The sequence below is a fragment of the Lactuca saligna genome, chromosome 9 (genome assembly GCF_052625555.1).
Source record: "Lactuca saligna cultivar CGN05327 chromosome 9, ASM5262555v1, whole genome shotgun sequence".
NCBI classification, from domain to species: Eukaryota; Viridiplantae; Streptophyta; class Magnoliopsida; order Asterales; family Asteraceae; genus Lactuca; species Lactuca saligna.
In genome coordinates, this window is record NC_136425.1 from 106144762 (window position 1) to 106146122 (window position 1361).

Sequence of the window (1361 nt, forward strand, 5' to 3'; positions counted from 1 at the left end):
TGAGCCAAAAATAGAAATCGAATCAGATGAGGAGGTAAAGTGAAGTAGAAGAGATGGTAGACATCACAACTATGACTATAGAGGAGTACAAAAAGAGGATGCTTAATTACAATGGTACTAGTCTAGTTCCACCCATGATTCCAGCTACAACTAATTTTGAGCTCAAAGGTCATATTCTCTCGATGCTAAAAGATATACCTTTTTTCGAGAAAGATTATGAAGATGCTTTCATGCACATCAATGAAGTTTTGGACATTGCTAATTATTTCACTGTTCCAAATGTTTCAAGAGATGCAATTTTACTAAGAATGCTTCCCGTTAAATTTACTAAAGATGCATAACTATGGTTGAATTCATTAGCTCCTGGAACAATTAGAACTTGGGATAACCTCCGTGAAGCTTTCATAGAGAAATTTAGTCCTCCTTTTAAGCTTCCTAAACTAAAAAAGAAGATTTCTAACCTCCAACAAGAAATTGGCGATTCCTTATACGAAACTTGGGAAAGATACAAAGGTCTTGTAAGATATTTTCCTCAAAATGACTTAAACGTGCAACAAGAGATTTCTATCGTCTATGATGGGGGTGAATGTGACAAAGAGGAAACTCCTTGATTCTTAAGGATCATTGACTAAGAATAATCCCGCTATGATCAAAGAATTAATTGAATAATTTACGAAGCACTTAAGATAATACCATAACCCGTGAGAGGATGCTACAAGAGATAAAGGAAGCAGAGATGGAGGCAACAAGAATTTGGCAGCAATAATATGTAACACCCTGACTCCAAGGTGTAAGTTTTAAAGCATTATGTACATGTTTATGGACCTACTTGACGAGTTGGTTGCCCCAACTCTTCGTGTAAAGGTGAGTTAGCCCGCGTGGATTATTGAACCTACTCGACGAGTCGGAGGACCCAGACTCGACGAGTAGGAGCTGGAAGATGAAACCCTATTTAATGGGCCTTAAGTCCTTACCTCCAATCCATTACCACCTCTTGACGGCCAAAATAAACCCTAACTAGTCTAGATCTTGTTCTTGTGTGTTGTGAGATTTAAAGAGTGTTTGGTGCTTTTTGTGAAGAAGGTTTGGAGCTTAAGGAGCTTGGAGAAAAGAAGAGCCTGTGAATCTAACTGTACCTCATCTTGACATCATTTTGAAGGTAACAAGTCATTACCTTGACTTCTCTCTAGCTAGATCTCTCCATGCTTAAGTTGAGGGACTTTTTTAGTATATATGTGAGCCATTTCGGCTATTAGCCATGATATGATGTTGCAACTTCAGATCCGGACTCCTTTAGGTCTCAAATTCATAAAGTTATCGACTTTATCTCGTGTTGACATCTCACCATGCCCTAAACCTCA

At 38.3% G+C, this 1361-nt stretch overlaps 1 non-coding gene across 1 annotated transcript; it reads right to left on the reverse strand.

Annotated features, from left to right (window-relative positions):
- Positions 1–437: 437 nt before the first annotated feature.
- LOC145019108 (small nucleolar RNA R71) lies at positions 438–544 on the reverse strand. Its single transcript, XR_013667427.1, has one exon. It is a non-coding gene; the product is annotated as a small nucleolar RNA R71 (small nucleolar RNA).
- Between the last annotated feature and the right edge of the window lie 817 nt (positions 545–1361).